We start from the raw sequence: 23,461 nt of genomic DNA, 5'->3' as shown, positions 1-23,461 counted from the left end.
ACAAACTCTAAACAGAAGAGATCATTTTCTTTCAGCTAAGAAAATAAATGCTGATCAGAAACAATCTCATCATATATTGAAAGCCAAGGACTCAACACCTAAGTTGTTTACAATATGCCACAAAACCAACTCAGAACCCTCCCATAAGTACACTTGGAAAGCACATTTTCTACACCACTTTAATGGGAAAAAATAAACCAGTTACATAACTACTTACAACGTTCACTTAAACGATGGTTTACAGACCTTTTACGTTAACCTGATAAGATTCTTTTAAGGTTTGGGAAACTTTCTTTTTTTCCTTGTAAAATAGCTTTTGGTAACTCACTGCTGGAAAGTTCCATAGGTCCTCACTTTATATAGCCCTTCTATTTCAGTACCTACCCCTTTTAATAAATAAACTTTAAATTTTAGATAGTTTTATATTTGCAAAAATATAATAGAGTTCTCCTATACCCCTTACCCAATTTTACCATTATGAGTGATTTATATTAGTATGTTAACTTCATTGCAATTGACACATTATTATTAATTAAAGTCCATACTTTATTTAGACTGGCTTAGTTTTTACCTGATGTCCTTTTTTGTTTCCGGATACCATCCAGGATATTTGTATCTCATCATCATGTCTCCTTACACTCCTCTTGGCTGTGACAATTTCTCATAATTTACTTGTTTTTGATGACGTTGACTGTTTTGAAGAGTACTACTTTATTTGTAGAATGTCTCTTCGGATTTATCTGTTTCTCTTATTTGGGTTTATGGGCTTTGTTGGGGAGAACCACAGAGGTGAATTGCCATTCTTATGGCATCATATTCAAAGTATATGCCATCCCAGATAATCCATTTTTCTTGCCTTTTCCAACTTTCAGAGGCTGCCTGTACTCCTTGGTTTATGGTCCTCTTCCATCTTCAAAGTCCCCAGTGGCTGATGGAGACTTTCTCACATTGTGTCACTGTGACAGCTACTCTTCCCCCTTCTGTATATCTCTTCTATTTATAAGGAATCTTGTCATTACTTTGGGCCCAGTTGGATAATCCAGGGCAATCATTTTATCTGAAGATTAGCAAATTTAGTTCCACCTGCAACCTTAATTGCCCCTAGTCATGCAATTCAACATATTCACATTTTCCTGGCATTAAAATATGGACATTGAGGAGCCATTAATCTGCCTACACAAAAGCCAAAATCTGAGTGCTACATGTGCTTATTACTGCTGAAGTAGAATTGTTTCTAGCTCCTCTCAGCAGACGTGGCAAGGAAATATATGCATTTTTTTCAACCCATCTATACACACACATACACACACACGTCCATCTGTATCTATACTAAGCCCCTTTATCATAACCTTCCACTACAACAATGATAAGATTGGTTCCTACTATCTGCCATCATTTTACTTAATTATTCAATTACAACATATATGGATAATTTATTTGTCTATATGAACCTCTATACAAAGCAACTTCATCAATTACAGTATAATTTGTATGTGTGGTTCCTTTTGTGTTTAGGCTTACAGATTATCTTCATTTCTAATTTTACTTGAGTCAACACTTTTAAGCCCACCACTTTCAGGGAGGTTATTTCATATATTTGTAATACAGCTTTTGTTTATTTCTTTTCTTTTCTCTTTCTTTCTTTCTTTCTTCTTTCTTCTTTTTTTTTTTTTTTTAATTTTTGGTCAAAGCCTGAATTCCATTCTGGGATTCCCAGCCACTTTGAATATAAAAAACTTAAGTGGGACATAGTATGGGGGACCAGAGCACAAGGGTCCACAAGGGTAGGGGCAGGCAATTAGTAAAAATAATCCAACAGCTCAGAAAATACCCTGGAAAAGAATGTTTAGCATCATCTTGACTGTTCACTACATTACTAACCATCTTTCATTTCATTTCATTTCATTTCATTTCATTTCATTTCATTTCATTATTTCATTATTCTTATGGTTTCAGGAGTAAAATTTAGTGATTCATCATATATATATAACACCCATTGCTCATCCCAGCAAGTGCCCTCCTTAATGCCCATCACCCATTTAGCCCATCGCCCCACCCAACACCCCACCAGCAACCATCAGTTTGTTCTCTGTATTGAATAGTCTCTTCTGGTTTGCCACCATCTGTGTTTTTGTATTAGTTTTTCTTCCCTTTCCATATGTTCATTGGTTTTGTTTCTCAAATTCCACATATGAGTGATATCCTATGATATTTATCTTTCTCTGACTTATTTCACTTAGCATAATACATCTACTTCCATCTAAGGTTGCAAATGGCAACATTTCATTCTTTTTCACCACTAGATAATATTCCATCGCGCGCGCGTGTGTGTGTGTGTGTGTGTGTGTGTGTGTGTGTATTCCATTCCAAATCTTTATCCATTCATCAGGCAATGGGCATTTGGGCATTTTCCATGATTTGACTATTGTTAATAATGCTGCTATAAACATTGGGGTTCATGTGCCGCTCTGAATCAGAACTTTTGTATCCTTTGGATAAATACCTAGTAGTGCAATGCTGGGTCATAGGGTAGCTCTATTTTTAATTTTGGGGGGCACCTCCAAACTGTTTTCCAGAGTGGCTGCACCAGTTTGCATTCCCACCAGCAATGCAAAAGTGTTACCCTTTCTACTCATCCTCGCCAACATTTCAGCCATTCCAACAGGTGTGAGGTGGTATCTCACTGTGGTTTTGATTTGTATTTCCCTGATGTTGAGTGATGTTGAGCATCTTTTCATGTTTCTGTTATCCATATGAATGTCTTCTTTGGAAAAATGTCTATTTATGTCTTTTTCCCATTTCTTCACTGGATTATTTGTTTTTTGGGGCATTGAGTTTGATTAGTTATTTATAGATTTTGGATACAGGAAAAGAGAGGTTTTTCCTGCTTTCTCCTCTAAGGTTTTGATGGTTTCCTGTCTCACATTTAGGTCCTTTATCCATTTTGAGTTTATTTTTGTGAATGGTGTGAGAAAGTGGTCTAGTTTCAACCTTCTGCATGTTTCTGTCCAGTTCTCCCAGCACCATTTGTTAAAGAAGCTGTCTTTTTTCCATTGGATGTTCTTTCCTGCTTTGTCAAAGATGAGTTGGCCATACGTTTGTGGGTCTAGTTCTGGGGTTTCTATTCTATTCCATTGGTCTATGTGTCTGTTTTTATGCCAATACCATGCTGTCCTGATGATTACAGCTTTGTAGTAGAGGCTAAAGTCTGGGATTGTGATGCCTCCTGCTTTGGTCTTCTTCTTCAAAATCCCTTTGGCTATTCGGGGCCTTTTGTGGGTCCATATGAATTTTAGGATTGCTTGTTCTAGTTTCGAGAAGAAAGCTGGTGCAATTTTGATTGGGATTGCATTGAATGTGTAGATAGCTTTGAGTAGTATTGACATTTTGACAATATTTATTTTTCCAATCCATGAGCAGGGAATGTCTTTCCATTTCTTTAAATCTTCTTCAATTTCCTTCAGAAGCTTTCTATAGTTTTCAGCATACAGATCCTTTACATCTTTGGTTAGATTTATTCCTAGGTATTTTATGCTTCTTGGTGCAATTGTGAATGGGATCAGTTTCTTTATTTGTCTTTCTGTTCCTTCATTGTTAGCGTATAAGAATGCAACTGATTTCTGTACATTGATTTTGTATCCTGCAACTTTGCTGAATTCCTGTATCAGTTATAGCAGACTTTTGGTGGAGTCTATCGGATTTTCCATGTATAATATCATGTCATCTGCAAAAAGCGAAAGCTTGACTTCATCTTTGACAATTTGGATGCCTTTGATTTCCTTTTGTTGTCTGATTGCTGATGCTAGAACTTCCAGCACTATGTTAAACAGCAGCGGTGAGAGTGGGCATCCCTGTCGTGTTCCTGATCCAGGGGAAAAGCTCTCAGTTTTTCCCCGTTGAGGATGATGTTAGCTGTGGGCTTTTCATAAATGGCTTTTATGATCTTTAAGTATGTTCCTTCTATCCCGACTTTCTCAAGGGTTTTTATTAAGAAAGGGTGCTGGATTTTGTCGAAGGCCTTTTCTGCATCGATTGACAGGATCATATGGTTCTTCTCTTTTTTTTTGTTAATGTGATGTATCACGTTGATTGATTTGCGAATGTTGAACCAGCCCTGCAGCCCAGGAATGAATCCCACTTGATCATGGTGAATAATTCTTTTTATATGCCGTTGAATTCGATTTGCTAGTATCTTATTGAGAATTTTTGCATCCATATTCATCAGGGATATTGGCCTGTAGTTCTCTTTTTTTACTGGGTCTCTGTCTGGTGTAGGAATCAAAGTAATACTGGCTTCATAGAATGAGTCTGGCAGTTTTCCTTCCCTTTCTATTTCTTGGAATAGCTTGAGAAGGATAGGTATTATCTCTGCTTTAAACGTCTGGTAGAACTCCCGTGGGAAGCCATCTGGTCCTGGACTCTTATTTGTTGGGAGATTTTTGATAACCGATTCAATTTCTTCGCTGGTTATGGGTCTGTTCAAGCTTTCTATGTCCTCCTGATTGAGTTTTGGAAGAGTGTGGGTGTTCAGGAATTTGTCCATTTCTTCCAGGTTGTCCATTTGTTGGCATATAGTTTTTCATAGTATTCCCTGATAATTGTTTGTATCTCTGAGGGATTGGTTGTAATAATTCCATTTTCATTCATGATTTTATCTATTTGGGTCATCTCCCTTTTCTTTTTGAGAAGCCTGGCTAGAGGTTTGTCAATTTTGTTTATTTTTTCAAAAAACCAACTCTTGGTTTCATTGATCTGCTCTACAGTTTTTTTAGATTCTATATTGTTTATTTCTGCTCTGATCTTTATTATTTCTCTTCTTCTGCTGGGTTTAGGCTGCCTTTGCTGTTCTGCTTCTATTTCCTTTAGGTGTGCTGTTAGATTTTGTATTTGCGATTTTTCTTGTTTCTTGAGATAGGCCTGGATTGCAATGTATTTTCCTCTCAGGACTGCCTTTGCTGCGTCCCAAAGCGTTTGGATTGTTGTATTTTCATTTTCGTTTGTTTCCATATATTTTTTAATTTCTTCTCTAATTGCCTGGTTGACCCACTCATTCGTTAGTAGGGTGTTCTTTAACCTCCATGCTTTTGGAGGTTTTCCAGACTTTTTTCTGTGATTGATTTCAAGCTTCATAGCATTGTGGTCTGAAAGTATGCATGGTATAATTTCAATTCTTGTAAACTTATGAAGGGCTGTTTTGTGGCCCAGTATATGATCTATCTTGGAGAATGTTCCATGTGCACTCGAGAAGAAAGTATATTCTGTTGCTTTGGGATGCAGAGTTCTAAATATATCTGTCAAGTCCATCTGATCCAATGTCTCATTCAGGGCCCTTGTTTCTTTATTGACCGTGTGTCTAGATGATCTATCCATTTCTGTAAGTGGGGTGTTAAAGTCCCCTGCAATTACCACATTCTTATCAATAAGGTTGTTTATGTTTATGAGTAATTGTTTTATATTTTTGGGGGCTCCGGTATTCGGGGCATAGACATTTATAATTGTTAGCTCTTCCTGATGGATAGACCCTGTAACTATTATATAATGTCCTTCTTCATCTCTTGTTACAGCCTTTAATTTAAAGTCTAGTTTGTCTTATATAAGTATGGCTACTCCAGCTTTCTTTTGGCTTCCAGTAGCATGATAAATAGTTCTCCATCCCCTCACTCTCAATCTAAAGGTGTCCTCAGGTCTAAAGTGAGTCTTTTGTAGACAGCAAATAGATGGGTCTTGTTCTTTTATCCATTCTGATACCCTATGTCTTTTGGTTGGCGCATTTAATCCATTTACATTCAGTGTTATTATAGAAAGATACGGGTTTAGAGTCATTGTGATGTCTGTCTGTTTTATGCTTGTAGTGATGTCTCTGGGACTTTGTCTCACAGGGTCCCCCTTAGGATCTCTTGTAGGGCTGGTTTAGTGGTGACAAATTCCTTCAGTTTTTGTTTGTTTGGGAAGACCTTTATCTCTCCTTCTATTTTAAATGACAGACTTGCTGGATAAAGGATTCTTGGCTGCATATTTTTTCTGTCTAGCACCCTGAAAATCTCGTGCCAATTCTTTCTGGCCTGCCAAGTTTCAAAAGAGAGATCAGTCACGAGTCTTATAGGTCTCCCTTTATATGTGAGGGCACGTTTACCCCTTGCTGCTTTCAGAATTTTCTCTTTATCCTTGTATTTTGCAAGTTTCACTATGATATGTCGTGCAGAAGATTGATTCAAGTTACGTCTGAAGGGAGTTCTCTGTGCCTCTTGGATTTCAATGCCTTTTTCCTTCCCCAGTTCAGGTAAGTTCTCAGCTATGATTTCTTCAAGTACCCCTCAGCACCTTTCCCTCTCTCTTCCTCCTCTGGGATACCAATTATGCGTATATTATTTCTTTTTAGTGTATCACTTAGTTCTCTAATTTTCCCCTCATACTCCTTGATTTTTTTATCTCTCTTTTTCTCAGCTTCCTCTTTTTCCATAACTTTATCTTCTAGTTCACCTATTCTCTCCTCTGCCTCTTCAAGCCGAGCTGTGGTGGTTTCCATTTTGTTATGCATTTCGTTTAAAGCGTTTTTCAGCTCCTCGTGACTGTTCCTTAGTCCCTTGATCTCTGTAGCAAGAGATTCTCTGCTGTTCTGTATACTGTTTTCAAGCCCAGCGATTAATTTTATGACTATTATTCTAAATTCACTTTCTGTTATATTATTTAAATCCTTTTTGATCAGCTCATTAGCTGTTGTTATTTCCTGGAGATTCTTCTGAGGGGAATTCTTCCGCTTGGTCATTTTGGATAGTCCCTGGCGTGGTGAGGACCTGCAGGGCACTTCCCCTGTGCTGTGGTGTATAACTGGAGTTGGTGGGCGGGGCCGCAGTCAGACCTGATGTCTGCCCCCAGCCCACCGCTGGGGCCACAGTCAGACTGGTGTGTGCCTTCTCTTCCCCTCTCCTAGGGGTGGGATTCACTGTGGGGTGGTGTGGCTCGTCTGGGCTACTTGCACCCTGCCAGGCTTGTGATGCTGGGGATCTGGCGTATTAGCTGGGGTGGGTAGGCAAGGTGCACAGGGGCAGGAGGGGCAGGCTTAGATCGCTTCTCCTTAGGTGATCCACTTCAGGAGGGGCCCTGTGGCAGCGGGAGGGAGTCAGATCCGCTGCCGGAGGTTTGGCTCCGCAGAAGCGCAGAGTTGGGTGTTTGCGCGGAGCGAGCAAATTCCCTGGCAGGAACCGGTTCCCTTTGGGATTTCCGCTGGGGGATGGTCGGGGGAGATGGCGCTGGCAAGCGCCTTTGTTCCCCACCAAACAGCTCTGTTGTCAGGGGGCTCAGCAGCTCTCCCTCCCTTTGTCCTCCAGCCTTCCCGCTTTCCGAGCAGAGCTGTTAACTTATGACCTCCCAGAGGCTATGTCGCACTTGTGGGAACACAGTCTGTCAGGCCCCTCCGCTTTTGCCAGCCAGACTCGGGGGCTCTGCTTGGCCGGGGAGCCGCCCCTCCGCCCCGGCTCCCTCCCGCCAGTCCGTGGAGCGCGCACCGCCTCGCCGCCCTTCCTACCCTCTTCTGTGGGCCTCTCGTCTGCGTTTGGCTCCGGCGACTCCGTTCTGCTAATCCTCTGGCGGTTTTCTGGGTTATTTAGGCAGGTGTAGATAGAATCTAAGTGATCAGCAGGATGTGAGGTGAGCCCAGCGTCCTCCTAAGCCGCCATCTTGCTGAGACCTCCCGGATACTAACTCTTTATCCAATATTCCATTTGAAAATATCTTCTCCCATTCTGTCAGTTGCTTTTATTTTTGTTGATTGTTTCCTTTGCTGTGCAGAAACGTTTTACCTTGATGAGGTCCCAATAGTTCATTTTCGCTTTAGTTTCCTTTGGCTCCAGAGACACATCAAGTAAGAAGCTGCTGTGGCCTAGGTCAAAAAGGTTGCTGCCTCCCTCTTTTTTCTCCTAGGAGTTTGATGCTTTCCTGTCTTACTTTTAGGTCTTTTGTATATTTTGAGTTAATTTTTGTGTATCGTGCAGGAAGGTTTCCAGGTTCATTCTTCTGCATGTCGTTGCCCAGTTTTCCCAACACCACTTGCTAAAGAGACTGTCTTTTATCCATTGGGTATTATTTCCCACTTTATTGAAATTTAGTTGGTAAGCATTCTACAAAATACAACATTCTTTGCTGGTAAAACCCCCCAAGAAAGTAGACATAGAAGAAACATACCTCAAGATCATAAAGGCCATATATGGAAGACCCACAGCTAATATCCTCAATGGGGAAAAACTGAGAGCTTTCCCCCTAAGGTTAGGAACATGACAGGGATGTCCACTGTCATTACTCTTGTTCAATATAGTGTTAGAAGTTCTTGCCTCAGTAATCAGACATCCAAATGAAATTAAAAGCACCCAGATTGGTATGGAAGAAGTCTACTTTTCACTCTTCATGGACAACATGATAGTTTATGTGGAAAACCCAAAAGGCTCCACCAAAAAAACTTCTAGTACTGATACATGAATTCAGCAAAGTTGCCGGTTATAAAATCAATGTACAGAAACCTGTTGCATTTCTATACACCAATAATAAGGCAGAGACATCAAAGGATTGATTTTATTTATAACTGCACCCAAAGCCATAAAATGCCAAGAGGTAAAAGATATGTACATTGAACTACAGAAAGATTATGAAAGAAATTGAAGAAGACACAAAGAAATGGAAAAAACACAGTCCATGCTCATGAATTGGAAGAACAAATATTGTTAACATGTTGATACTACACAAAGCAATCTACATACTCAATGCAGTACCTATCAAAATAACACCAGCATTCTTCACAGAGCTAGAACAAAAAATTCTAAAATTTATATGGAAGCAGAAAAGACTTCGAATAGCCAAAGCAACCCTGAAAAAGAAAAGCAAAGCTGGAGTCACCAGAATTCCAGACTTCAAGCTGTATTACATATATGTAATCCTGAAGACAGTGTGGTACTGGCACAAAAACAGACATATAGAGAGGCTTCTGGGAAGATGGTGGCGTAGGAGGACGCTGGGCTCACCGCGTCCTGCTGATCACTTAGATTCCACACACACCTGCCAAAATAACAAGAAAACCACCAGAAGACTAGCAGAACAGATTCTCCAGAGCCAAGCATAGACAAGAGGTCCACAGAAGAGGGTAGGAAGGGCAGAGAGGCCATGCACACTACATGGACTGGCGGGAGAGAGCCAGGGCAGAAGGGCAGCCCACTGGCCAAGCAGAACCCCCAAGTCTGGCTTGCAAAAGCGGAGGGGCCAGACAGAGTGTGTTCAGACAGCAAATGGGACTTAACATCTGGAAGGTTATAAGTTAACAGCTCTGCTCAGAGAGTGGGAGGGCTGGAAGACAACTGGAGGGAGAGTTGTTGAGCCTCAGACAACAGAGCACAGCTTGGCAGGGAACAAAGGCACTCAGCAGCAACATCCCAAAGGGAACCAGTTCCTGTCAGGGAACTTGCACCATGCAAACACCCAATGCTGTGCTTCTTCAGATCCATCCCTCTGGTGGGTCTGACTCTATCCCCATGCTGCAGGAACCCTCCCGAAGCGGATCTCCAAAGGAAAAGCAAGCTGAGCCTGCCCCCCCTGCCCCTGTGCAACTTGCCTATCCACCCCAGCTAATACGCCAGATCTCTAGCACCACAAGCCTGGCAGTGTGCAAGTAGCCCAGATGGGCCACGCCACCCCACAGTGAATTCTGCCCCTAGGAGAGGGGAAGAGAAGGTACACACCAGTCTGACTGTGCCCCAGTGGTTGGCTGGGGGCAGACATCAGGTCTGACTGCGGCCCCACCCACCAATGCAAGTTATTCAAGACAGCACAGGGGCAGTGCCCTGCAGGTCCCCACCATTCCAGGGACTATCCAAAATGACCAAACGGAAGAATTCCCCTCAAAAACGTCCAGGAAATAACGACAGCTAACGAACTGATTAAAAAACGATTTAAACAATAAAACAGAAAGTGAATTTATAATAATAGTCATAAAATTAATGGCTGGGCTTGGAAACAGTATAAAGGACAGCAGAGAATCTCTTTCTACAGAGATCAAGGGACTAAGGAACAGCCAGAAGGAGCTAAAAAATGCTATTAATGAGCTACAAAATAAAATGGAGATGACTACAGCTCGGATTGAACAGGCAGAGGAGCGAATAGGTGAACTAGATATAAAATTATGGAAAAAGAAGAAGCTGAGAAAAAGAAATAAAAAAATCCAGGAGTGTGAGGAGAAAATACCCCACTTAATACCCCACTTTAATACCCCACTTACAACAATGGATAGATAATCTAGACACATTGTCAATACAGACACAAGGGCCCTGAATGATACATTGGATCAGATGGACTTGACAGATATATTTAGAACTCTGCATCCCAAAGCAACAGAATATACTTTCTTCTCGAGTGCACATGGAACATTCACCAAGATAGATCACATACTGGGTCACACAACAGCCCTTCATAAGTATACAAGAATTGAGATCATGCCATGCATACTTTCAGACCACAATGCTATGAAGCTTGAAATCAACCACAGGAAAAATTCTGGAAAACCTCCAAAAGCATGGAAGTTAAAGAACACCCTACTAAAGAATGAATGGGTCAACCAGGCAATTAGAGAAGAAATTAAAAAATATATGGAAACAAACGGAAATGAAAATACAACAATCCAAACGCTTTGGAATGCAGCGAAGGCAGTCCTGAGAGGAAAATACATTGCAGTCAAGGCCTATTTCAAGAAACAAGAAAAATCCCAAACACAAAAGCTAACAGCACACACCTAAAGGAAATAGAAGCAGAGCATCAAAGACACCCCAAACCCACCAGAAGAAGAGAAATAATAAAGATCAGAGCAGAAATAAACAATATAGAATCTAAAAATACTGTAGAGCAGATCAATGAAATGAAGAGTTGGTTTTTTGAAAAAATAAACAAAATTGATAAACCTCTAGCCAGGCTTCTCAAAAAGAAAAGTGAGATGGCCCAAATAGATAAAATCATGAATGAAAATGGAATTATTACAACCAATTCCTCAGAAATGCAAGCAATTATCAGGGCATACTCTGAAAATTATATGCCAACAAACTGGACAACCTGGAAGAACTGGAAAAATTCCTAAACACCCACACGCTTCCAAAGCTCAAACAGGAGGAAATAGAAAGCTTGAGCAGACCCATAACCAGTGAAGAAATTGAATCAGTTATCAAAAATCGCCCAACAAATACGAGTCCAGGACCAGATGGCTTCCCAGGGGAATTCTTCCAGAAATTCATAGCGGAGATAATACCTATGCTTCTCAAGCTATTCCAAAAAATAGAAAGGGAGGGAAAACTTCCAGACTCATTCTATGAAGCCAGTATTACTTTGATTCCTAAACCAGACAGAGACCCAGCAAAAAGAGAGAACTACAGGCCAATATTCCTGATGAATATGGATGCAAAAATTCTCAATAAGATACTAGCAAATCGAATTCAATAGCATATAAAAAGAATTATTCACCATGATCACGTGGGATTCATTCCTGGGCTGCAGGGCTGGTTCAACATTCGCAAATCAGTCAACGTGATACATCACATTAATGAAGGAAAAAATAAGAAGCATATGATCCTGTCAATCGATGCAGTAAAAGCATTTGACAAAATTCAGCATCCTTTCTTAATAAAAAACCTTGAGAAAGTCGGGATAGAAGGAACATACTTAAACATCATAAAAGCCATTTATGAAAAGCCCACAGCTAATATCATCCTCAATGGGGAAAAACTGAGAGCTTTTCCCCTGAGATCAGGAACACGACAGGGATGTCCACTCTCACCGCTGTTGTCTAAAATAGTGTTGGAAGTGCTAGCATCAGCAGACAACAAAAGGAAATCAAAGGCATCAAAATTGGCAAAGATGAAGTCAAGCTTTCACTTTTTGCAGATGACATGATATTATGCATGGAAAATCCGAAAGACTCCACCAAAAGTCTGCTATAACTGATACATGAATTCAGCAAAGTTGCAGGATACCAAATCAATGTAGAGAAATCAGTTGCACTCTTATACACTAATAATGAAGCAACAGAAAGACAAATAAAGAAACTGGTCCTTTTCACAATTGCACCAAGAAGCATAAAATACCTAGGAATAAATCTAACCAAAGATGTAAAAGATCTGTATGCTGAAAACTATAGAAAGCTTATGAAGGAAATTGAAGAAGATATAAAGAAGTGGAAAAACATTCCGTGCTCATGGGTTGGAAGAATAAATATTGTCAAAAAGTCAATACTACCCAAAGCTATCTACACATTCAATGCAATCCCCATCAAAATTGCACCACCATTCTTCTCAAAGCTAGGACAAGCCATCCTAAAATTTATATGGAACCACAAAAGGTCCTGAATAGTCAAAGTAATTTTGAAGAAGAAGACCAAAGCAGGAGGCATCACAATCCCAGACTTTAGCCTCTACTACAAAGCTGTAATCATCAAGACAGCATGGTATTGGCACAAAAACAGACACATAGACCAATGAAATAGAATAGAAACCCAGAACTAGACCCACAAGCATATGGCCAACTAATCTTTGACAAAGCAGGAAAGAATGTCCAGTGGAAAAAAGACAGTCTCTTTAACAAATGGTGCTGGGAGAGCTGGACAGCAACATGCAGAAGGTTGAAACTAGACCACTTTCTTAGACCATTCACAAAAACAAACTCAAAATGGATAAAGGACCTGAATGTGAGACAGGAAACCATCAACCCCTTAGAGAAAGCAGGAAAAGACCTCTCCGACCTCAGCCACAGTAATTTCTTACTTGATACATCCCCAAAGGCAAGGAAATTAAAAGCAAAAATGAACTATTGGGACCTCATGAAGATAAAAAGCTTCTTCACAGCAAAGGAAACAATCAACAAAAGTAAAAGGCAACCAACATAATGGGAAAAGATATTTGCAAATAACATATCGGACAAAGGGCTAGTATCCAAAGTCTATAAAGAGCTCACCAAATCCACACACGAAAAGCAAATAATCCAGTGAAGAAATGGGCAGAATACATGAATAGACACTTCTCTAAAGAAGACATCTAGATGGCCAACAGGCACATGAAAAGATGCTCAAAATCGCTCCTCATCAGGGAAATACAAATCAAAACCACACTCAGATATCACCTCACACCAGTCAGAGTGACAAAAATGAACATATCAGGAGACTATAGATGCTGGAGAGGATGTGGAGAAATGGGAACCCTCTTGCACTGTTGGTGGGAATGGAACCTAGTGCAGCCAGTCTGGAAAACAGTGTGGATGTTCCTCAAAAAATTAAACATAGACCTACCCTATGACCCAGAAATAGCTCGGCTAGGAATTTACCCAAGGGACACAGGAGTACTGATGCATAGGGGCACTTGTACCCCAGTGTTTATAGCAGCACTCTCAACAATAGCCAAATTGTGGAAAGAGCCTAAATGTCCATCAACTAATGAATGGATAAAAAAATTGTGGTTTATATACACAATGGAATACTACATGGCAATGAGAAAGAATGAAATATGGCCCTTTGTAACAACGTGGATGGAACTGGAGAGTGTGATGCTAAGTGAAATAAGCCATACAGACAAAGACAGATACCATATGGTTTCACTCTTATGTGGATCCTGAGAATCTTAACAGGAACTCATGGGGGAGGGGAAGGAAAAAAAAAAGAGGTTAGAGTGGGAGAGAGCCAAAGCAGAAGAGACTCTTAAAAACTGAGAACAAACTGAGGGTTGATGGGGGGGTGGGAGGGAGGGGAGGGTGGGTGATGGGTATTGAGGAGGGCAACTTTTGGGATGAGCACTGGGTGTTGTATGGAAACCAATTTGTCAAGAAATTTCATATATATATAAAAAAAAACTGAGAACATACTGAGGGTTGATGGGGTTTGGAGGGAGGGGATAGTAGGTTATGGGCATTGAAGAGGGCATCCTTTGGGATGAGCACTGGGTGTTGTATGGAAACGAATTTGACAATAATTTTCATATAAAAAATAAAAAGCGAAAAATAAATAAATACATTAAAAAATAAAAAAAAATAAGAGAAATTTATATTACAAATTAAAAAAAAACCAGACACATAGATCAATGTAATAGAATACAGAACCTAGAAATGGGCCATCTTTTAAAAACCATTGTGAAAATGGTTCTTTCTATGATTGTTGTCATTGTCTTCTCCTTCTTCTGCTCCTCATTGTTGTCCTTCTTCTCCTCCAACTCCACCTTACCCTCTTTCTTCTCCTTTTATTCTTTCTTCTCCTTCTCCTTCTTCTTATTTCTGGGCTAAATGAAGACATGATATTACCACAACAATATTGCTCTATCTTAAAATCTATGATAAATAGATACCTGCATGCCCACAAGTATTCTTCATAAATAAATCCCACAAGTGGAGTGCATGTTCATTCTTCTTAGAGTATTCAGGTCTGAAAGTCTTAGAAAAAAATAGTGTTAAAGAAAAGTATGCTGAAATATAATAAATTTGAGAAAGAATCCCTATTGCTTTAACTGTAGGTCCACCAAGTCCTCTTTTTCTGTCATATGTCACCATTTGTAGGGGTAGTCCTGATCTCTAGAAATTAAAGATTGCTGGTCAATCCCAATGTGCACTTTGTGAGAGGTAGCTCCCAGATAGAATGGCCAGTGTCCACTCATTTATTTTGGGTTAAGATGGGGAGATCATTCTTACCTTCCCATAAGCAGAATTATGACATTAGTGTCTCTTATTGTTAGCTAGGCACCTATGCTTTTTTCAAAGCAAAGTTCAAATTTCATAGGCTTTCCTCACTATCCTAGTTTTCACTAATATTGCTCACCACTGCATTCTTACAGCAGATGCTGGATTTTTGTGCTGGACACTTGGATCTTTTTAATACAATGTCAACATGTTGGTCACATTATCATGCTTATTATTATCTCCTCAAAAATATAGTTGTTACCACAGATAGGATTCATTTCTTCTCCCTTTTTCTGCTTCTCAGTGCCTGCCATGACATCTTATATGTAGTAAGTTATCAGTAAATTCAAGAAGATTGAGAATTAAAAGTTACCAACTGAATCAATTCATCATCCAGGTAAAGAGTGGCATTATCCTAAGAATATCTACCTTCTAGGTTCACCCAACACAGAAATATCTTACGTCTATTCACCACTCTGCAACATAGTAAATCAAACACATGAACTATCACATTTTCTTTTTTTAAATGTTTATTTCTTTTTGACAGAGAGAAAGACAGGGAGTAAATGTGGGGGAGGGGCAGAGAGAGAGGTGGGCAGAGGATTCAAAGAGGGCTCCATGCTGACAGAAGACAGCTCAATGTGGGGCTCGAACTCATGAGTGTGAGATCATGATTTGAGCCAAAGTCGGACGCTTAACTGACTGAGCCACCCAAACGTCCCAGGATCATTACATTTTCAAGAGGTAATAGGTAAACCAATGTCCACCTCTGTGCTCTCCCAAATACAGATACTGTTTTGTCATTGTTGGTTCAGGTGGTTATTTGGGAGCTAATTCCAGGAAGCATACGTGAGAAAGAGGGGATGAGAGCAGACAGGAAATCTATAAAGTTCACCTTACTGAGCTGGTGACTGCTTTGGCTGATGAGCCTTTGTCTCCCTGGGATCTATGAGTAACCTGACAAAATTCACCTAAGAGCTATCCCTGTAAAGATGAGACTGAGAATGTATCAACTGGCTTCTAGTCTTCATTGGTAGTAGTTGCCTCTGGGGACATTAACAACTACACTACATCACCACCTCCCACACCCCTATGATGCTCCCAGGCTGAAGCTGTGGGTGGACTGAGGGGCTTCTGTGGCATAGAGAAGGCCCTGAAACTAAAAGCAGAGAGCCCTTTTCAATCCCTTGAAGTAAAACCTACTGATGTGCACAGAGCTGCTTTGCACAGCTGCACTGACATCAGGTTGTCTGTGGGGCTGGGATGGAGGAGGTATTTGCTTCATAAAAATATTGTTTGATTTTCAGACAGGCTAAGACACACACACACACACACACACACACACACAAAATGACTTAAGCTGTTCACCTAAGACTCAACTGAAAAGACATCAGGGATTAGATTTCGCTCTTGAAATTTTATCCTAAGCCTGAGTCTGATTTTGAGTTTTATAAAATTGGATTGATGTAGTTTAACTTAATATAGTGCTTTGGCAGCAGTCCACAAGGACTTTCAGACTCAAGAATTAGAGCATCTGCCAAAGGCCAGTTTTTTGACTTCTGAGAGATCTGTTTGAATTAGCAGATCTGCATACTCCAGCAAAAGGAGATCTGTCGTGTGAGACCTGCTCACCAACATTGAGGGGGTCCTGAAGACCTACCCTTCATCACTACTGTGAGAGTGGAATCAGTGAGAGGGCCCCTACGTCCATTAAGAGCTCAATGTTCACTCTTCTCTTTAGGCTAGACTTTACGGTGTGAACTATAGATGGTGGATTGGGACATCTAAATGTAGAAGGAGTAGTTGGACCCCAAAGGGGCAGGAACCAAGTGGCAGCACTCATCCATCAAAGGCAAGTTGGACATGGTTACTGCAATGAATGACAAAGTCTAAGTAGCCATCAGAATACTTTGGCTTAAGTAGACCTTTGGTGTTGGCTAGTTCATTAGTATTCCTAGAAGAGCAATTGATGGGGAGCCTACTAAATCTTACTTTATCAGTATAAGCACAAAAGTTCTAGGTCAAGTGAACAAAATATGAGCTTGAGTCATAAAAACAGAAAGTCATAGCCCCTCAATCAATACCCAACTTTGAGCTGGTTTATAGACCCAGAACCTTTTGAATAAAAAGAAGGCTAGGTCACTTTGAGGGAGGACCATATATATATATATATATATATATATATTTGTTAATATTTCTCTCAGCCTTCCCCAATGGGACCTATTTTATTTTACCAGGAAAGCTGTAAATTAGTAAAAAAAAAAATCAGCTCTTTTCTGGGACTACTGGACACTGGCTGCACACTGACACTATTTCCAGGAGGCCCAAAATGTTATGTGGTCCACCAGTCAGAGCAGGAATTTATGGAGGTCAGGTGATCAGTGAAGTTTTGACTCTAATCTTTTTCACAGTGTTCCCAGTGGCTCTCCAAACCCATTCTGTGGTTATTCCCCCAGTTCTAGAATGCATAATTGAAAAATATATGCTCATCTGGTGGCAGAATTCCAATGTTAACCCTGACCTGTGGAGTGAGGATTATTATGGTGGAAAAGGCCAAGTGGAACCCACTAGGACTGCCTTTACCCAGGAAAATAGTAAATCCCAAGCAGTACCACATTCCTGGGGGGATTTTGGTAACAGTGCCCAAGCAAGGCCCTGAAAGATGCACAGGTGGTGATTTGTACCACATCCCCATTCAATTCATTTATTCGGCCTATGCAGAAGACAGATGGATCTTGTATAATGGCAGTGGATTATCACAGGCTCCAGCAGGTGGTGACTCCAATGGCAGTTGCTATCCAGAACATCTGGATAGCATTTCATTGTTTGAGCAAATTAACATATTCCCTCGTACCTGGTATGCAGCTGGGACACACTTAATAAAGTGTTCAACAGAAAGCACTAGAAGCGGTTTGCTTTCAGCTGGCAAGACCAGCAACACACTATCACCTTCCTGCCTCAGGGGATTATCAACTCTTTAGCGCCTAGCCATAATTTGGTTTGCAAGATCTTGATTGTTTTTCCCCTCTACAAGATATCACACTGGCCTATCACACTGATGAAATTATGTTAATTGGACCTGGTGAGCTAGAAGTCTATATTATTGATAACATTATGCTGATTGGACCTAGTGAGAAAGAAGGAACAACTACTCTAGACTTCTGGTAAGGCATTTAAATGTCAGGGGGTGGGAAATAAAACTGACTAAAATACAGAAGTTTCTATAGAACAGAGATGTGGGGCATGTTGAGATCTTCCTTCTGATGTGAAGGGTAAGTTATTGCATCTGGCCCCTCTTTCAACCAAAAAAGAGGTACAATACCTAGTGAGGCTCTGGAATTTGGAGGTAGTACATTTTTCATTTGGATGTGTTACTCTGTCCCATGTACCAAATGGTCTGAAAAGCTGCTAGTTTGAATGGGACCCAGAACAAGAGAAGGCTTGCAACAGTTTTGTTATTTGCTCTGCGCTTTGGGTCATATAATCCAGCAGATCTGCTGGTGCTTGAAGTGTCAGAAGCAGATAGGGATACTGTTTGGAGACTTTGACAGGCTCTGTATGCATGAATAGCAGTACAGGACTTTGGGATTCAGAGCAAAGCATTGCCATCCATCAAGGATAACTACTCTCCTTTTGAGTGACAGCTCTTGGCTCATTACTGGATCTTAGGAGAGACTGGGAAAATAAGCAAGCTACATGAACAAGTGGTCCAAATGGTCATGGTTTCCTCTTCTGTCACAGTTTCCTCTTTCTCTCACCTCACATATGGCCTCATGGAAAGCTTCTTACAATTAGTTGACAGAATAAGAGAAGTCAGGCCTGGTTTACATATATCTCTGAATCATATGCAGGCACTATCACTGGAAGTGATTATCTATCATCTATCTATCTATCTATCTATCACTGGAAGTGATACATATATATCTATATATCTGTATCTATCTATCATCTATCTATCTATCTATATTCTGAAGAATCCTGACTACCACAAGGAATGAGCTTTCTTAAGCTCCTCCTGAGCTCTCCCTTAGTGAGGAGACGTCTTCTCACAGTATCTCTCTAGCTGACCCAGAGAATGGAGTAGATTGTTCTAATGTCAGTTCAAGAAGCACACTTTGTCAGCCCATCACACTACTGTGATCTAAGCTTACCTGTTGAGTCCTGCTGATGGCCTGAGCTTGAAGGATGCTTGACTACCAAGAAGCTCTGGGGATTGCTGAGTGTTCCTCTTGTATTTGTCCCCACCTAATAGCACAGAGACACTGACCGAGGAACTGCAAGAGATGCTGGGGGAAGTACATCTGAAGTGCAGCCCATGCCTTGGGACCAACCACATCCTCTTGCCCATTTGGCTTCCTGGAGCACATGCCAACTTACACTTGCCAGTCTCTGTACTGTGGGCCTGACAAGATTCTCCACAGTGCTGGTATTCACCTCTTTGTAACAACCTACAACAATGACAATGGAGGATATACACCCCAGCCCCCTTGGTGGGATGACTCTTGGAACTTGATTACATTGATAATCTACACTTATTATCAGGTGGCCCTACAGGCTTGAGCCCCTGTCATCGCAGTGTATACTGGCTTAACAACAGACACTTCCTCATCATCCATTTCTTGCCTGTTTCCCTTTCCAAAGGGTGTTTCTGTTATTGATGTTTCTGTGGCCTCTGAATAAACTGTTAGCACTTGAGTCTATGTCTCAGGTTTGCCTCCAGGGGAACTCACATGAAGACAGGCAGGCTGTGGTGAGGGATGTGATGGAGTGAGGCATCCTATTTTTGTGTCCATCAGACTTGGGCAGAGGGAGCCAATGCCCGCAGAGCAGGGATGCAGTGGCACCCAGGTCCTGCCGTGTTGCCCCTCACAAGGATAATACTCATTTTGATAGCAACAATGACACCTATTGTGAAGCCACTACCATTCAGATCTTGCTAGACTTAATCCACATGACAATGCTGACTTTTCTTGCTGTTGAGAAAATCACACCTCAGAGAGATTAAGAAACTAAAGTTCTCAGGTAGAAAGTGGTGTAGATGGATTGGAATTTAGATGTAAGTGACTTAATGGTTGTCTAAAGTTCTTTCTTCCTTCTTGAGGTCTTACCTGACCTGTCCAGTCTAAGATAATACAAAGTATTCAGGCAGAAAGTGTCAGACAGATAGGGACACAGTGGTGACCAGATAGAGCCTATTTCACTGCCTGTCAAAACTATGGAGACACATTGATACATGCAGTTCTGGCACATGGTGAGCTTCCTCCTGACACAAAAGCCATTACTGATGAGACGTTATGTATGGAAGGTCTATCTAAAATACAGTAATTACAACATAATTTATCATAAGAAATATTGGACACAACCCAAATGCTGTATATTTGGTGATTGGACAAACTGTTAAATTCATTAGCACAATACTAAACAAGTACTACAATGAAATGTGAAATTATTAAATGGCAAGGGGGAATAAATGTCACATTCTAAGGGAAGAGACAGGTTTAAAAAGACATTAATAATGGTGTATTATAAGTATGTATTGAAAAAGCATTATATCAACACATATAAGTATATATTGATAAGATATATGACACTGTTATAAGTGATAAAAGTGCCAGGAATCCCATGGGTCATGAGATTTACAGGGGCTTTTATTTTCCTATTGGTCTTTACATCATTTTCTACCACGAATTTGTAAATATATACATAACAAAATATTCTCTGTTCCTTGACCAAAACTCAAAGGTAATTTCTGAGAGATGGTTTATTAAGTCGGAAAACTATTGAAGGAGTAAAATGCATTTCGTAACGCCTGATGCTGGGCTTGATTTTCTATAAAGATGAACTTTTATCTATTTCTAGCAGAGAGGAAACCATTCTGATCCTATGAGAGATGAAGGCTAAGTGCCTACTTGCCTGAGCTCTAATGTGCCCTATGCTGGAGATATCAGTTACTCCTCTCCCAGAGGGTTCCTTGAGATATATCTTATTCTATAAGGTTTAAGGAATAGCAAAGGATTCTGGAATTTCTGTCAAGAGTATTCCATCTGATCTTTCCTGGGATTCTTACCAGTCCCACAGGGTAAGGATACATGCCATCAATTTCACTCAGGTAGCTCATGGAAGGAGAAGGAACTCAGCAAAATGCAATTGAGTTACAAGAAATTCAGTGATAGGAGAAGGAATAAAAACAATATAGAAGAGGATTCATTGCCTGTGCAAGTTCAGAGAACTGGCTCCTATTTTCTTGAAGAATTAGTTGGAATCTCCCTCACTCCCCAGAGCTTGATTCAGGTGCAAATGTCCAGTGGAAAAATGGCTAAGAAAGATAAGATAAAGAGGCTTCTTCATCCATGTCTTTACTCATCCTCTGCTACTTTATAACTCTTGGACTTGGACAATGAAGAGTGGGCCATGCCTCTATAATTTGGAGTCTCCAGTCCAAATTACATCTTTTGGTTATGTTCTCAAGGTAGGAACAGAAGCATAGCAGGATTCATGTCCGTACCTACAAGATAACAGTGAATACTCTTATACCCATTTTGCACCTTCCTCTTCCTCTGCCCCAAGAGAGATATGGGTCAATAAAAGGTTGTCTCTCAAAGGCATAATTCAAAGTGAATATTGAAAAAAAGAGAAAAAAAATAGGCTGACCATAACCAGATTAATATTCTCATTAACCCCCCTCCCACAACTTTGAATTCAGGTAAGGTTTGACTGAAAAACATATGGTCAAGTCTGCTGTTCAAATATTCACAATTAGAGATTCTCCATAACTTGTTCAAAGGGATATAAAAATAATTTCTCCACTTATGCTAAAGACTAATGGAAGATGCCATGTAGGAAGGTATGGATGTTAATAACATGATCGTTTTGAGGATTTCCCAGTGGGGATCCAGGGATGGGGTGAAAGAAATGAATTACATCTGTCCCTCTCCCCAGATTGTTGCATAGATTATTGTTGTTCCTATTTGGGATAAAACTAAATGATGGTATATGAAGTGGTTTCCCTAAAGCCATGCATAGTGTTGATAAAGGTGTTGGGTCTACAGCCCAGGTTCCCTGACCCTACCCACTGTTCTTTCCTGCACACCACACTGATTTCCTCATATAACACTCATTTCATAAAGCTTTGGTCTTGTCAAGAGTTTTTGCAATAACAGCCAGCTGCTTAATGGTCCAAAAGAGAGAGGTATTCTGATAAGCCTATAGAAGGATGGCCCTCACAATGAACTCAGGCTTAAACGAATCATGCAGTTCTGTGAGTGACAGCCTGACCAGATGTCATTTGTAGCTTAATAGTTTTTTATTTATTAAATAAACCTGTTAGTATTATAATAAAATAATATGAATCAAAATAATAGTAATCAAAATGAACAAACTTCTTCTTGTTTGATGTTTTGTTGTTCAACTTATAATTAACAAATGTCCTTCACAAATTAAGTAACTGATTAATAGACTCATTTGATGGGGCAGCTGTGTGAATTTGCATGTGTAAATGTTACAGACGGGTGAAACCCTTCAGAAGAAACCTATGAGCATCTATACTTCTCAGGTAATTGAAACCTGAGAAACCAGCTCGGTAGCTACCTTGAGCTATTGGACATAGAGATGGAAGAACACATGCATATCTACTCTTCCTCACTTTATAGATGTGGAAGATGAATGCTGAAGTCATTAAATTAATGATGACTAGATCCAAGTCCAGGACTCAGACTTCAATCCACATTTGTACTCACTGCTGTGTGGAGAGAAACAGCCACAGTCATTGAGGGACTGTGGATAGGGATGCTGAAATGCCTTTCCACATCACAGTAATTTGTCCTGTGTACAACTCTGGCATAGACAGAAGTTCTTTAAAATGCTCCATGTGTTCTTCTGCATTACCCAGCATCTTCTGCAATTAAGTTGGGGTCATGTGATTGATTCTGACAAGTGGGTTGTGAACAGAAGTGATGCCTAAGACACTTCTGGACCAAAACTATATTGTAGCCCTTGCTGTCTCCTGTACAGTGAGCCTGGAAGCCATCTGCCTCTTTAGGGGTGCTGCAGCCAGAGAGAGTTTGGATCTCTGCATCATCAGGTGGTAGATGGTCTCATTAGCCTACCTCAGACTTTGAGTGAATTAGAAAAATAACCTGAATGTTCTAAGCGACTGAGGTTGAAGCATTCTTACTGCAGCATCTTAGAGCAACTTAACCAATATAACAACATTGCCCTAAAAAAATATGGGTAATAGAAGGCGTGAGGGAAACTCACTATTAGACCTACTACAATGGTTCTCAATCTGTGGTTCCTAGACCAGCAGTATCAGCATCAACTGAAAAAACATTAGTTTATAAGCTCCATCCCAGTCCTATAGATTTATGTACTTAGAAATGTGTGTTTTAATAATTCTTCCTGGTAATTCTGTTGCAGTCTAGAATTTGAGAGCCATTGAGCTAGAATATGACACATGCACAACATATCCACAGTTTACCAGATACCTGTATTTGCAATAAGCACCTCAAGAGATGAACGACTTTCTGACTGAATTCACTAGTCCTTTCAGTGCACTCTCCTCTACCTCTAAGAACCTCTGAAAGCAAGAGCATCATTCCACATTTCCAGCTACCTTCTGTCTTTCAAAAAACTCATCAACTGATAATAGGTCAAACCCTAGACCAAAAGGAATAGGTTTAATCCCTCTTCCATATGGTACATATGGAAAATATTCACATATTTGAGGGCAGGCCCTGGGTTCTTTTAACTGATGATTTAACACCATCTTCTCTGCAGGCAAGAGCCC

Source organism: Prionailurus viverrinus, chromosome A3 (genome assembly GCF_022837055.1).
Source record: "Prionailurus viverrinus isolate Anna chromosome A3, UM_Priviv_1.0, whole genome shotgun sequence".
In the NCBI taxonomy this organism is placed as follows: Eukaryota; Metazoa; Chordata; class Mammalia; order Carnivora; family Felidae; genus Prionailurus; species Prionailurus viverrinus.
Note: the sequence above shows the minus strand (reverse complement) of the source record.